The 16,288-nt window shown below is 40.5% G+C and overlaps 1 protein-coding gene across 1 annotated transcript in view; it reads right to left on the reverse strand.

Annotated features, from left to right (window-relative positions):
* Positions 1-6,760: 6,760 nt before the first annotated feature.
* The window catches only part of LOC126176299 (prolactin-releasing peptide receptor-like), a 231,785-nt gene continuing 222,257 nt past the window's right edge, over positions 6,761-16,288 (reverse strand). Inside the window, exon 2 of the mRNA XM_049923450.1 lies at positions 6,761-7,180. The gene's annotated coding sequence lies outside the window, so the exon portion shown is untranslated. The remainder of the gene's footprint in view (positions 7,181-16,288) is intronic.

The raw sequence follows: 16,288 nt of genomic DNA on the forward strand, positions 1-16,288 counted from the left end.
TTGGCCCTCCCAGAGGTCTCGATTATGTAACAGTGGCTTTTCTTCCAGCAACTACACCAGAGACGAGTTCATCTAAAATAATACAAATTTCCGGGCCATTTCTGCTTCGACGCAGTGTGTCCATAGCCATACGCGTTAGCTTTCAAAGTCTGTTCAGCCTTGCAGATGCCACACAATCGTTTCTTTACGGAGTTACACCTTTGCTCAGATCCATCTGCTTCGAATGACCCGCAGTGGTATGAGATACTGGCCACCTCTCCAGATAGGTATTTTGTAGCAGTGGGCTAATTCTTATACACATATAGTGTATCTATGTTTGACAGTGTTGAAAATTGGTCAACCTCAGCATTTTCTATGCCGTCATAAATTTACGATGACATCGCTGTTTCTAACAACATGCTCTTTTAGGCACATAAACTATGACGCACACAATCTAGAAATGTAGTGGTGGGTTAGCAATGGTTTATCTACCACTTTATGCTGTTTCTTTAACATTTAGGACGCTTTTGAAAGCAGAAAGACCTGAAACTTTTTTCTATAACGTTATAAGGTGATCATGTAATTCTGGTTTCTGTGTGTCATCGACCTACAAGTCAGAGAGAGAGAGTAAGTTACGTTACTGTTAAAGAATCTTTGGTCTTGACGTGGCACAGTCTTTGTCTGTGCGCAGTCTGATCCATTCTCAGTTGAAGTATGGCAGGTAATGGGCGTTTTTGTGATTTTATATGTTAGATGAGAAAGGACAGCAACGCTGAATATCATGTATACAATGAAAGCTGAAGGGAATAAATACTTTGAGTAATGTAAGTAACTTTGATGAGAAAAATTCTGAGGTAAGACTGCAGCACTGCGAACCTAATTTATCGGAATGATTATTGTCTGGTAGTTAACTAGCTCAGAGGTGAAAGGAAGACCACGCCACTTCCCTGAATCGTAAATTAAGATATTAACTGATTAAGCAGACCGGAGATATTATACTGTGAGAAGAATTTTACAGAGCACTGAAAGTCGGAACAAGGACCCAGGATTAGACGATACTCCGTTAGAAATACTGAGAGACCTGGGAGAGCTACTCATGACGATACTCTTCAATCTGGTGAGCAAGATGTATGAGATAGGTGAAATAAACCTGAGACTTTAAGGAGAGTGTAATAATTCCAATGGCTCTGAGCACTATGGGACTAAACATCGATGGTCATCAGTTCCCTAGAACTTAGAACTACTTAAACCTAACTAACCTAAGGACATCACACACCACCCAGTGTAATAATTCCAATTCCAAATAAAGCAGTTGTTAACAAGTGTGAATATTACTGAACTTTCAGTTAAAAAAGTCGTGTTTCAAAATACTAACACGATTTTTTTTTTGCATAAGACTGCAAAAATTGATAGAGGCCAACGTTGTGGAAGATTCCTTTGGAGCCCGGGGAAATGTAGGAATGCGCAGGACAATACTGATACTATGACTTAGCATAGAAGCTAGGTTAAGGAAAGGTAAACCTACGTTCAAAGCATTTGTAGACTTAGATAAAGCTTTTCACAACGATGACTGGGATACTCTGAAATTCTGAAGGTATTTATGGTGAAATACAGGGAGCTAAAAGCTATTTGCTGCTTTCACAGAAACCAGACAACAGTTGTATGAGTCGACAGGTTTGAGCTTGAAAAGGAAGCAGTAATTGAGAAGTAAGTGAGATATGGTTGTAGCCTATCGTCGATGTTATTCAGTCTGTACGCTGAGCAAGCAGCAAAGGAAACCAAAGTAAAATTTGAAGGAGGAATTGAAGTTGACACAGAAGAAATAAAATCTTTGTGGCTTTCTGATAATATTGTTAATTTGTCACAGACAGAAAAGGATTTGGAAGAGCAGTTGAACGGAATGGACAGTGTCTTAAAAGGAGGGTCTAAGATAAACATCAGCTTAAACAGAAAATGAAGGGTAATGGAATGCAGTTGAATTAAATCAAGTGATGCCAAGGGAACCAGATAAGGAAACAGTAAAAGTAGTAGACGAGATTCGGTACTTGGGCAACAACAGAACTGATGATGGTCGAAGTAGAGAGAATATAAAAGTTAGACTGGCTACGTAAGAAAAGCGTTTCTGAAGAAGAGAAATTTGTTAACATCGAGTGTCAGGAAGTCTTTTCTGAAGGTATTTATATAAAGAGTATCCACGTATGGGAGTGAAACGTGTACGATAAACAATTTAGACAAGAAGAGAACAGAAGATTTTGAAATGTGGTGCTGCAGAAGAATGTTGAAGATTAGATGGTGTACTGTCCACGCCAATATTTTGTGTCGGCAGTGTATGCGTCATCGTGAAAACTGATCAGGAAAAGACTTATTATTATATTATGACATATTATTATATTGTGAAATAACTACAATATGTTTTATCATTTTATAACCAGTTTGATACAAGAAATAATCATATAACAAAAGATAATAGCGCTACAAGAATCTATTGGCATTGTATTGTCTTTGGAACTTTTTCCTTCTTCTGTTGTTCTCTATGATGTATGAAGAGGATGAGATCGAACATAAGCTGGGGTCCGTTCTTTTAAATATTGTAAAAGTTAGTCATAAGTGATCAAAAGAAAAATATACTGTACACTTTACGAAATGGAACTCAAGTATATGGACTTTTATTTTTAACTAGATAACCAACTATGAATGTTCCAGAATGTTTCAAGTTTTTTGTCCGCAGCAGTCCAGATTTGCTTTGTCTGCCGTCGTTACATGAACGTATGGAGAGGCAATTCCAAACTGCAGAAAGAATCAGACACTAATCTTTCGACTGATATTACAGTATTTTAAATCTGAGCACAACAATCAACATGAATTTATTATTTTTCTATTCTAACGGTGAAAATAACATGGGGGTTCCCTTAGGTGATCTTGATCAGTTGCTGGTGGTCCTCCAGAGGGAGGGGAGTGGGGGAATCACTTACATATAAATAGCAAAACTAAGTTACCTGACACCAGAAGTCATTACCAGTGGCCTTAAGATGAGATCGTTAGATTGGCTCGTACCAGCACTGATAACCTAATCCTTATGGGATACAGCACTATCAATCCTCTGACGTGTGGGCACCTACCCCCCCCCCCCCTTGCGCCCCAGAACTCGTGCCACCCAGCCTAACTACCTGGATGTTTCTTGTGAACATGGGTACAGAGTACACGGGGTCGTATAAGTTATGCTGTTGACAGTCTTGAAGGAATCACCACCTTCATGATTAAGGGCGATACATATTTTATGTCTGAATATTAGTAATATCGTATAGTACGGGCAACTTGAGTTCACGTATTGTCCATACGCTGTTTCCATCAATGTGGTCACCATCAGCTATCAGTGAGTAGTTTTACGTTCTGTTATTCCGTTACCTATAAAATATCATTAGGTGAATGAAGTAATAATTTGGAGAAAGCCTTAATAACAACGAAATTCAATAATTAAGCAGACTTGCCGTCCTTTATGAATGACGTCACCTACCTGTTTCCTTAAGTGATTCTTGATCCTGCTCATTAATGATTCTTCCGATCGTCTTCAACGCGTATCATCTTCAAATTCTGAGAGGAATTCTTTCTTTAGAGCGAAATATTTGCTAAATTAGTGTGCATCCTCTGTGTAGGACTGGACACCATGTGGAAACAGATCTGTGTCCTTAGATCACCGAAGTTATTTTTCAAAGGGAAGTCGAGCCTGTGACTATATCCAATACCTGTACCCATATCGCTACATTTGCGAACTTAATTTTACTAATTTAATCGAAGTTTTCTACCCTCCTCCCCACCCTTGCGTTATTATATCTTTTCCTTTCTCCCAACCTATGTGAGTAAACTGTGATTTGCATAAGAGGCATTCTTCCTGATTCTCATACTAATTTATATCCCGGCTTTATTTATGTATGTGTAAGGGACCACAGATACTTTCGTCTAGTGTCAAGGCAGTTCCCTCTTGTTTAATTGGTTATAATTTCGTATAATAGATAACCAGTTCACTATGGTATTCATTGTCTACCTAAAAGGCATCCCCTCTCTTATATAGATACCCTCATTGCTCTGATTGTTCTAGAGATGTTCGGTGGGTGTCAATACATTTATTCACCAGCAGATCACATGCGTTTTCCGAGGCGTTTTTTCATTGCCTTGTTAATCAAAGAAAGTAATACTTAAATTTTCTTATTTAATTATCACTCGGTACGAACCTCGCACTTGCAGTGGTCAAAATTTTCTCTTTGCCTATGCGATGAAAATGGAGTAAGGCTTATTGTTGGCTGGCTATCCCCAAAGAATATCTTTGACTGTAACAGAGACTTTCTCTATGTGCTGGAATTGCAAAGACCCCTTTTCTTACTTCCACGTGACATAGGAATAAACCAAACCTCCTCCTTTCAACAGTACATTCCACTATGCACGCTCCATTGTAGTCTTCTTTTCTTCTGGAAGTAGCAACTCCAAATTTTGGAGGTGGAAGGCAACTACATGATGAGGACGTTAATTTCAGAGAGGTTTCCGGTGCCATCAGTGCTGTCAATCAGCATCACCACTAAATAGAGCATTTCACTGCTCCATACAAAACAATTATACATTTGTTAGCTGAGTCACAATTCAGGGTAACTATCTAAACTAGAACCTGTGGGACTTTACGCACATACTATGAAAGTGATTTACTGGCTAAAAATATTGTTGGAGAACGCTAATTCCTATTCGATTTTGATTTATCAGGTATTTTACGTTTCTGACCGTCATATCACATCTCTTAAGGAAATTTTAAATATGTACTCTCAACATGCAGTTTATTAAAGCGTAACATCACGTTGTTAGCGCAAAGTCGTATCATTACAGTTAGTAGAGGAACACGAAATGTCAAGTACTGTTTGTGAAGCTATTATCTAGTTCCAACACACAAATGTATTTGTGAGCGAACCGTTCGGACGGGAGTAATTGGCAACGGAAGTCCCTTTGAGATCTACTATGGAACCACTACTTTGGTGGTAATTAGGGTAATTGTGGTCTAGTTATTCTGCGTTGCACACAGAAGAGGACGAAGTGTAGTACACGCTCAAACATCCTGAGCCAGTCTGTTAGCTTCAAACAGTAATTATTGTTCCTATGTATCCACACAGTAATTCTAATGGCAAGAGAACAAGGAAATTTACACATCAGTGGCAGAATAGCAATATTGTATCTGCACTAAATAACCGATGAGATGGAATAGGTAAACTAACTACTCTAGCAATGTACGCACATGTGTGTCCAGAGGCAATCAGGAAAAGTTCTATAGTAAGTATACTTGAAAGTAATCATTTATGAGATGCCATTGCTATATACAGTGAACAATCCTATATGGATATGGCTACAAGGAGCCATCTGACTATGATGTAGGAAGAGTAGGTTGTGAACTTGAAGCCGGTCCGCTCAGAAATTACCGCTTTGGCAACTGCTGTCGTGGTGACAAAGTTCTGTCATCCCTCGAAAGCAAATGGCACTTCTTCCCCAGTAGAATAATTTAGCATTTACCTTGTGGAGATCGCAGAAGGTGGATAACAGGCAGACAAAATCAGTTAAGTCAGAAGACTACACTGGAAATTATATCGCGAGGAACAAGTACACATGTCCGCTGGTTGTGGTAAGCAGACATGCTGTCGCAGAGGCAGCAGTTAATTGTTTAGCTGAACAATGTTCCCAGGGTAGCAAATGGCGTTCAGAAAAAAGTCGTTTCAATCTCACAAAATATTTTCCTCTGACATGTCGATAGAGTGTGACTGCTGTATTGTTTCGTTGGAGATACAGTTCAGTAATGAGTTCGGTGTGACATTTGTATGCAGAGATGTTCAGTATGACGCAATGTTTCCCAATATCCGTGCTGACTGCGTAAATCTTTCGGATCTTCTGTTAATGAATGTATGGACCTGTGAGTCCGGTTATACAACAAGTAATGTAAGCTGTAGAATCTTTCCTTTTCCAATAACAAGTGATTTTGTTGTGAAAACTGGAAAGTCGTGTATAGCTCTATTAATGAATACCTTTTAGCTAAGCTGTTTATAAGCTAACTGCTTCTGCTCTAATTTTGATGACCACTGTGCTGACTTTAATTTTTATTTATAAACAGAAAAACATTGCTTTGTTGCTTGTTTTTACTGTATGGTAGTTGACTGATCTCTATCAATTTATGTGCAGCGCCTCCTGTTGCGTTTACAGATGTTGCTACGGACACTAAATAAAGGTCCAGTTACACGGAATTTTATTTTTTGCTTAAATATTGTGTTACAGTGTTAACACGTGATTACCGGTTCCATTTTTTCATAGTACTGTTATGTTGTTAGCATGACTTATACCTATGTGCTTAAGATTTTTACTAATTTCCACATATACATTCAGTTAAATCCTGCCTTTATTCTAAAAGAACTTAAGTAATATTTGTTGTCAAATGTACTTCGTCATCTGGGTTTTTCCATACCCTGATAAAGCAAAGCCAAGCGACACATCGAACAAATATATGTTTCAGTACTAGTACAAATTTTTCCTCCCTTCTTGAGTCTGCTTTGGTTTTACATTTTGCGCAGTTTGGAGCATAGCCGTCGGGTGAAGCGCTGTTCTTCATCGTGGGCATTCGTTGTCTGGAGCAAACGAAACCGTTCAATGTAGTGTAGTAGCCTGATTTAGCTTTAACATTCAAATACACTCTTTTATTTTAAAACGACATATTTTCATTACACGTCAATTACAGAATAAGTGTTATTCCTGACAGGAACATTTGGTACACAAATTGGCATAATTTCGACATATTACATTTCATTCAAACGACAAAGCAAAGAAAGGTTTACTGGACATATATTAATATACATACATAATAATTTCTGAACCATCATACGTAGCAATTTTCACTCAAATGTAGTTAATTGGCCTGTACGGTGATGAAAGCTTATAGTGCAGTTGACGGTGAATTCCGAATAGTATTCACAGCTAAGTAACTCTTGACAAAATTCGTATAAGGGTCTTCGTTTGATTTTGACATCTTCGGCAAAATAAATTCATGCTTTTTCTGTCGAGTCTTGTGTTTGACGTAACCGGGTGTCGGCAGGGGCTGTCTTCTCCACACGTGCGGAAGGATATCAAGGTTTCCGATGCTGCCATCTGTGAAGACGCTTCGGTGACACTGTGCTGCTGATCATCTCTGTGAACAGAAAGATAATGGAGAAAATATTGTTACTTCACACGTCATCATAAAGGAATACTAAAAGAGATTCATGAGATGTTTAAAAATACGATTTACACTAATATGTCTCAGAAGTCCAAACACTTCATTAATTTACTTTATATCGTTGCCAAAAATGAATTAGAACATGCTCTACAAGAGTGACACTCAGTAGTTCTCTACTCAATACACGAACACAGAATGCGCTGCCGCCGATTCCAGGATTGTGTAGGTACTACAGGTATGGCCGTTTCTTTAAACTTTGTATGTACAGGGGTGCTTAAAATTCCATTATTGTGCCTCGTTTGAAAAGAATGTTCAATAGAGATTTGATTTTCTTTTCGTAAAGCACGAGATTGCGTTTAAAAAGAAGGATTTCAAAGTATTTTTTGTTTTATTTTGATTATAGGGCTGTTCCTTGTTCGACTGACAACAGCGCTTTTTTAGAGGTTGTCCAGCGATATTTTTTGAATAGTTTATTTGTAAGCGGTCTGTGTTCTCCGCTGTCTCGTTACGAATTAACTGCATTTCGTTTGATTCTTTAACACCACTTACCTTTGTGGCCGTATGGAAGAGAAAATATCTGCAGAGCAGTGCGAATATCGCTTTGGACAACACTGATCGCACTGTACTCTTCGCCCTAAGGGTAGCGTTTGGTATTTCTCTGTTGTGTCGCAATGCTGGTGGTGCGTTAGCAGTGGTACATAGCGGTATAGACAAAATGTACTAATAAAGAGTTAGCCGACATGCACCAGGGGGTATACGTTCGCTGAATGCAATGGAAAATCACAAAATGGCGCACTTCTGAATTGCTCTCTCCTGTATAGCAACAGCATCACAGTACAGTGCGTTTGCATTTGAGAGTGGCTACATTACTCTGTGATGCACTCTCTATGTTTGGGTGACTGCATATTACTGGTCGTGTTTTTAAAGAAACAGTGATTATTGAGGTAACAAACAAATAATTCCGAAGTATATCATAACTTTGTAACTACCCTTGCTGATTACTGATAGGTCGGACTAACATACTCAGGAAATATTCCTGAGCCAACTCAAAAATTTTATAGTTTGAGCACGGGTTCATCTTTTTTGTCGGGATATTCTGACACATTGGGGAAACAAAGATAACTATATCGTAAATTTTAACTCTTTATTTAAGGAACTGTCTAAAGGCTAAATGTTGGAGACAGAATTTAATTTTACTGTTGGTAAAGAAAATATTAAATATTATGTTCATAAAAACATTTAATGCTTGGTGCTCCAGACTTTAAAATAAACATCAAAGGACATCTTCTAAACACCATGAGCTACACCTGAAATGTTTCTTTGCCAAACTGGTATTCAGGGGAATAAGCCATCGTCAGTGGCATCCGACACAGTTGTATGTTCCTCTGTGTATGTTCTCATGTTGTAGAAACTGATGTACAGACAGTTGTTGCCACTAATAATGGGTTCGTTGCTCACCCGAACACCGGTTTGGCAAATTAACATTTCCAGTGCAGCTAATGGTGTTAAGAAGATGTCCCTTGACATGTATTTATAAATTAGTTAGGGGTGTTCTATGATGGAGATTATCTTGTCTGTATTGTCGATTCGAGTGGTATCTTTTTCGTTCATTGTACATGACTGTAGTGTAATCTTTTAACTGACTTTTATTATACAAATCCTAGACTGGAACTTATTTTTTGAATGAATCTATTCTTTATCTGCAAATGTATGTTCTGTTATCCTAATTTTAGGCAACGGCAATGTAAATTTTGTGCTCTAGTAATGAGAGTAGTTACTAGAAAACGTACATCTGTTTAATTAAAGATGAACAAGAAGGCAGTCGAAGTCGGATGGAGGTATTATGACATGGAAGTAAAGTAATGGAGGAACGGATTGTTCTCGTATTTTGTGGAAGCAAAGCGTAATTTGTGGGAATGGATGGTTGGTAAAGTGCAGAGCAGGGTTGTCACGGAAAAGTGAAGTACTGATGTGCTTCGGGAGTTTTTAACAGCGTCACGAAGAGTGGCTGCTCAAAGAGTAGTTACTGGACGAGTAGGTGGAAGTTTAGTATGAGTCTTACGTTTATAAAATATTCGGAACGTGAAAAGACGGATCGGCACCAGAATACGAAGAAGGTGGCACACAGAAGATTAAACTAAAGTCGTCTCGAAGGAATAGAGACGACAGAATAGAAGAAAAAAATTATCGCAAAAGAATTTAATGACAGACAGCGGTTACGACATCTTGAAGAATATTAGTGTCAATTTAGATAGTAATTGATAATATGTGGACGGACAGAGCGAATACACTACTTCAAAACAATTGCAACCGTGAACTCCGTTTTTTTCTGCATAAACAAAGGCATGTAGCACTTAAACTGCGTTTTAGAGGGAATAAATCGAGTTTAATGAAGACTATCGTGATTTTCGAAGTAATAACAGCAAACCTTGTGTTTGCAAGGCCATACCACATTCTCTGAGAGTGAAACATGTAATAAACTGTTTCCCCGTCAACTAAAATGAATAACTGCGAGAGAGTACGTTGTTGCCAAATAACAGCTGTAAGTGTTACATGTACGAGGTGCATTCAAGTTCTAAGGCCTCCAATTTTTTTTCTCTGGACTGGAAAGAGATAGAAATATACGCATTGTTTTAAAATGAGGCTGCGTTCATTGTCAATACGTCCCAGAGATGGCAGCACCGTACGGCAGATGGAATTTTACTGCCAGCGGCGAGAATGAGAACTGTTTTAAATATTTAAAATGGCGACGTTTTCCTTACTTGAACAGCGTGCAATCATTCGTTTTCTGAATTTGCATGATGTGAAACCAATTGAAATTCATCGACAGTGGTAGGAGACATGTGGTGATAGAGTTATGGATGTGTCGAAACTGCGTTCGTGGGTGCAACAGTTTAATGAAGGCAGAACATCGTGTGACAACAAACCGAAACAACCTCGCGCTCGCACAAGCCGGTCTGACGACTTGATCGAGAAAGTGGAGAGAATTGTTTTGGAGGATCGCCGAATGACTGTTGAACAGATCGCCTCCAGAGTTGGCATTTCTGTGGGTTCTGTGCACACAATCCTGCATGACGTCCAGAAAATGCGAAAAGTATCATCCAGGTGGGTGCCACGAATGCTGATGGACGACTACACGGCTGCCCGTGTGGCATGTTGCCAAGCAATGTTGACGTGCAACGACAGCATGAATGGGACTTTCTTTTCGTCGGTTGTGACAGTGGATGAGACGTGGATGCCATTTTTCAATCCAGGAACAAAGCGCCAGTCAGCTTAATGGAAGCACACAAATTCACCGCCACCAAAAAAATTTCGGGTAATCGCCAGTGCTGAAAAAACGATGGTGTTCATGTTCTGGGACAGCGAGGGCGTAATCCTTACCCATTGCGTTCCAAAGGGCACTACGGTAACAGGTGCATCCTACGAAAATGTTTTGAAGAACAAATTCCTTCCTGCACTGCAACAAAAACGTCCGGGAAGGGCTGCGCGTGTGCTGTTTCACCAAGACAACGCACCCGCACATCGAGCTAACGTTACGCAACAGTTTCTTCTTGCTAACAACTTTGAAGTGATTCCTCATGCTCCCTACTCACCTGACCAGGCTCCTAGTGACTTTTGGCTTTTTCCAACAATGAAAGACACTCTCCGTGGCCGCACATTCACCAGCCGTGCTGCTGGTCAAAACAGACTCCTAAAGAAGCCTTCGCCGCTGCCATGGAATCATGGCGTCAGCGTTGTGAAAAATGCGTACGTCTGCAGGGCGATTACGTCGAAAAGTAACGTCAGTTTCATCGATTTCGGGTGAGTAGTTAATTAGAAAAAAAATCGGAGGCCTTAGAACTTGAATGCACCTCGTAATAACTCACTGCAACTTAAATAAAGCCTACCTAAAGTGATTTGAAGTCGTACACTGCTAAGAAATTGTACTTTGGCATCAAGAAACTTTCAAGTTAATTTCTCCAACTTGTGACACGATACGAGATCGCAATTTTAGTGGTTAGTGCTAGTCAGCGACGGAGATTAGGTTCAATCATCTTTCCAACGGCGGGCAACAGCGGAATGTCGATATGGCACGTTACGGAGCTCCCTGAGATCACAACATCAATCTTAAAACAAAAATAGACGGCTAACCTACATGTACATGAATGCTATAGTTTTGAGAAGATAACTTCAGCTTGGTTGATTAAAACTTTCTGAGGGGCTAACAACAAAGGTAGAGTACAACGCAGTGTTTATTTGTTACAGTACCTACAAAATCCAATGTTACAATATCTGTAACTCTGAAAGGATATCCCGTTTATCATTAACTCTCACGCTCAGAGACATACAAGCTTCTGTTCGAATACCGCCTGCGTTGAAGGCGGTGTTTGAGTTGATTATTTACAGAATATTATCAATAAATTTCATTACACGTACGTTATTGTCAGACTCACAGTTTTAGTGCAGGAACGTAATATACCGAGGAGAAAAAAATTTTGTTCTTCCATGAAACATTTGCAGTATTCTCTGATAAATAGTGGGCCGTGGAAATTTGCAGTGTGTCGTTCAGACATTGTTTTACAGAGTGGCTATAATTAAACTGTGTTCCAAGTGCTACAGTGCGGGCTGCATACATCGCAGTGTGCTGAAACATCGCAGATACGTCCATTAGTTAGGGCACTCGCAGAGTACGCTGAAAAAATCATAAATCCACTTTCTGACACACCGAGCGAGGTGGCGCAGTGGTAACACACTGGACTCGCATTCGGGAGGACGACGGTTGAATCCCGCGTCCGGCCATCCTGATTTAGGTTTTCCGTGATTTCCCTAAATCACTCCAGGCAAATGCTGGGATGGTTCCTTTGAAAGGGCATGGTCGAGCTTCCTTCCCCATCCTTCCCTAATCCGATGAGACCGATGACCTCGCTGTTTGGTCTCTTCCCCCAAACACACCAAACCACTTTCTGACACCTCGTGAAAATGTGGCGTTTCAAGAAGTCAGATTATAGTATGGGTGCAAGAACAGGGGAGGAACGAACAAAGACATAACGGTGGTTCTGGCCCGTTTATGAGAATATTGTCCCAAGTTACAACATGTGTTTGACATAGTATCCTCAAGAACATATTGCATCCGTAACACAGCATGGTCGATTGCTGTTCGCAGCAAATCCGGTGTAATCAAAGCGATATGTCGTCGTATGCTATCCTCAGATCAGGGTCTTGATATATACCTGATAGACACGAGCTTGTGAACATCCTCACAACCATCAGTAATGGGGATTTTAGTTGCGGGATCTGGAAGGTCACACAGCTTGAAATTGCCTACAGATGATTCGGTCGTTATCGAAAGTTTCTCTAAGCAAGTCTGTCACCGGAAAAGTGACTTGTGGCGTCACCTCAACTTGTATGAAGGTAGTGGTATGGACACAGTCGTGTGTTGCAAAGATGGAATCACGTGTTGCCCAAGGAGGGCCTTAAACCTTGCAGATGTCATTGTACACCTAAAACGTCTGCTAGGTGTCATCTACTCGGGGGAAAGAAAAGGCCCGAGAGAGTGAAGGAGCTTGTGAAAACACATGACACAGTCACACAATCTAAGTGCAGTGGGTGTTCCTGCACAATACGTGGCGAATTAGAGCCCCATATGCTACAGTTCCGTACATTTATGACACCACACAGTGTATAATGTGCCTCGCCCGTCGAAAGAATATCCCCTCGCCACATGTTACCCATTCCCGTGCGTGCCAAAAAACGAAGAGCCAAGTAACGGCCTTGTAGCCTATCTCGGGGCTTTATCTGGATCGTATCTCAAGCTTTTAGGAGTACCAGTGTAAAATGCGCTGCAAAATGTTTTGAACTTTTGACGAGGCAAGAGACAGTTCCCATAATACGATTCCAACACTGGCTGCAGAATCTGAGGTACACTGTGTGATCAAAAGTATCCGGACATCCCCCAAAACATACGTTTTTAATATTAGGTGTATTGTGCTGCCACTACTGCCAGGTACTTCATATCAGCGACCTCAGTAGTTATTAGACATCGTGATGGAGCAAAATGGGTCGCTCCGCGGAACTCACGGACTTCGAACATGGTCAGGTGATTGGGTGTCACTTGTGTCATAAGTCTGTACGCGAGAATTCCATACTCCTAAACATCCCTGTGTTCACTGTTTCCGACGTGGTAGTGAAGTGGAAACGTGAAGGGACACGTACAGCACAAAAGCGTACTGACTGACCTCGTCTGTTGATTGACAGAGACCGCCGACAGTTGAAGAAGCTCGTAATATGTAATAGGCAGATATCTATCCAGACCATCACACAGGAATTCCAAACTGCATCAGGATCCACTGTAAGTACTATACAGTAAGGCGGGAGGTGAGAAAACATGGATTTCGTGTCGAGCGGCTGCTCATAAGCCACACATCACACCGCTAAATGCCAAACGACGCCTCGCTTGGTACAATAAGAGTGAACATTGGACGACTGAACAGTGGAAAAACGTTGTGTGGAGTGACGAATCACGGTACACGATGTGGTGATCCGATGGCAGGGTTTCGGTATGGGGAATGCCCGGTGAACGTCATCTGCCAGAGTGTGTAGTGCCAACAGTAAAATTTGGAGGCCGTGGTGTCATGGTTTGGTCGTGTTTTTCATGGAGAGGTCTTGCAGCCCTTGTTGTTTTGTGTTGCACTATCACAGAACAAGCCTACATTGATGTTTGAAGCTTCTTTATGCTTTCCACTGTTGAACGGCAGTTCGGGGATGTCGATTACATCTTTCAACACGATCGAGCACCTGTTCATAATGCACAGCCTGTGGCGAAGTGGTTACACCACAATAACATCCCTGTAATGGACTGACCTGCACAGAGTCCTGTCCTGAATCCTATAGAACACCTTTGCGACGCTTTACCAGGCTGCACAGACCGACATCGATAGCTCTCCTCAGTACAGCACTCCGTGAAGAATGGGCTGCCATTCCCCACGAAACCTTCCGGCACCTGATTGATCGTATGCGTGCGAGAGTGGAAGCTGCCATCAAGGCTAAGGGTGGGCCAACACCATATTGAATTCCACCATTACCGATGGAGTGCGCCACGAACTTGTAAGTCATTTTCAGCCAGGTGTCCGTATACATTTGATCACATAGTGTATATGCTACACGGTCGGCTATGGATATAGCAACTTTATCAACAACTGCCATGGGAATTGGCCGCCTCCCTCCCCTTGCTGTGCCGCTAAATGCACCTGTTTCTTCAAATTTCTTGATCATATTCTTTGCCCTTTTATTGACATTAAGTCTCTTCGCAGCTGCTTCTATCGGCGATATTCCCGCAATGCAGCGCTACAATTGCTGCCGTTTTGATAACCCAACTTTTCCAGCAGTGCAGGGCGTTTCTCCTTAACAGCCACTGTGCTTCATACTGACAACTTGAACCTTCATAGCCCTTTACACCAAAAGTCACTTCACAAAAGAAATCAATATGCATCGTCAAGCGAAAAATAACGTACTGACGTCTATACAGGTAACATTTCATATTCTGACTGCTTATAGCGCCACAATTACATATGGTGGTGGAATGTAGAACTATGACTTGTACAACATACTCCAGGAGCGCATTGATTAGTCACCAAACCTATGATGTTTCAACATCATGTGATGTGTACAGCTCACACGGCTGCGCTCTGATCACCGTCAGTTTAATTATATCTACCTAGTACTTACGTACATGAAGGAACATTACAGAATTAAGAGAAAATCTTACTTGCATATCTGACAATACGAAGCAGCAGCCATTCTCCAAGTCAACTAACTCATAACTAATTTATATCTGACTGGAATGCTGGTCAATTTAAGGCGCAACAGGCATCTGTTGTAGGTCCTCTGCTTTTCTTGATACATATTAATAACGTGTCACTATTCAAGACAAGTGATTCAAAAAGTTTTTTATTTTCAGTGAAAAAAAAAACAGTTTGTTACAAATGGTGTTCGATGTGAGTTTTACTTGCAGTATTTTTCGTCTGATTTAGCTTATATCCGCATGTTCTGTCTGCCTATAAATTTTCAAGGTATAACTACATTTCACATTAATGTTTTTAGCGTAATGTCACATTGTTTTTCAGCAATACACACTCCTTGATGTGAAAAAGTGAAATATGACAAAATATAGAGTTTATTCACGTGCTCCTGACTAAACTTGTGACTGTGTGACTGTCTGCATTGTGTACATGGTGCTGAAACGTAACTGCTAGTTTTGGTTTTCACCTTATCAACATAATGTTTCCCACACCTGTCTTTCTCATGTGAATATAGTATCTTTTTAATTTTATTGGTATGTGTTTATGTAATATGTAAGTGAAGTAAAGCAGCAATGTGAGAGTTGAAAATATTAATAGAGAGGGGTGAAGTGGGTGGGGGTGAGTGGCGTAAATAATAATTGTAGTGAACAATGAATGCAAAGTAGTGGAAGGAAAGGTGAGTTGGCAATATCATGGGGAAAATGAGAAGGAGCTACAGGTAAAATGGAAGTTTGTGTGTGTGTGTGTGTGTGTGTGTGTGTGTGTGTGTGTGTGTGAGAGAGAGAGAGAGAGAGAGAGAGAGAGAGAGAGAGAGAGAGATGATGGGGTATAGCATTCTTCTTTTGCTTCAGGTGATGTGTTCAATGATTTTGTATAGTTCCTGTTGTTGAACATTTGTCTCATCGTTATTCAGCTGGTTACTGAGTTCTAGTTCTATGTCTATGTGGCAGTTTTGGTGAGAGTTGAGAAGTTGCCCGCCTTTTCTCATTTTTATGATGCTCATATCTTTTCGTATTTTTCTCAGTCTATCATCTTCATGTTTAAGGTAGTCTGCCACTGTTGAGTGGTTTGTTTTGTATTTATATGCCTTAATGGCTTACACTGTGTTCCAAGGGTCCTGCAATTGAGCTGATAGATAACATACCACTGATATGTGTATCACTTTGCTTTCACTTTAGGATATTTTTCTGAATTATATGTTGTTTATGCAATATTCTCACATGGTTGCATGACTGTATAACGTTATTGTATGTGAGTTTATTTGGATGGCTGGTTGTATGACATTTCTTTGTGGGTTATTGCT

The sequence above is a fragment of the Schistocerca cancellata genome, chromosome 3, assembly GCF_023864275.1.
Source record: "Schistocerca cancellata isolate TAMUIC-IGC-003103 chromosome 3, iqSchCanc2.1, whole genome shotgun sequence".
Taxonomy (NCBI): domain Eukaryota; kingdom Metazoa; phylum Arthropoda; class Insecta; order Orthoptera; family Acrididae; genus Schistocerca; species Schistocerca cancellata.